Source organism: Penaeus monodon, chromosome 30 (assembly GCF_015228065.2).
Source record: "Penaeus monodon isolate SGIC_2016 chromosome 30, NSTDA_Pmon_1, whole genome shotgun sequence".
NCBI classification, from domain to species: Eukaryota; Metazoa; Arthropoda; class Malacostraca; order Decapoda; family Penaeidae; genus Penaeus; species Penaeus monodon.
This window is the reverse complement of record NC_051415.1, coordinates 33,462,209-33,462,497: the sequence shown is the minus strand read 5'-3', so window position 1 is coordinate 33,462,497 and position 289 is coordinate 33,462,209.

Sequence of the window (289 nt, the reverse complement as noted above, 5' to 3'; positions counted from 1 at the left end):
AATGTCGGCTCGCGGATAAAACATGTTTTCCGTCGCCTCCTTAAAACAGCTGAGTTATGTCAATATGTTCGTATGTGTAGCAAACAAGGAGACGCGGTCGGCAGCAACAAATTGGTTTATAAAAGAAGCCAACGAAAATAGAAAGACGTAAAAACGACAACGAAATCCGGCCAAACACTTTTTGTCGGTCGGCGAGAGAGTCCGTTTTTTTCTCGTCCGCGCTCGACCAATCAGCGCGCGGCGTCGCCATATCTCACGCAGGGGAAAGCTGTGATTGGTCACGGGGTTA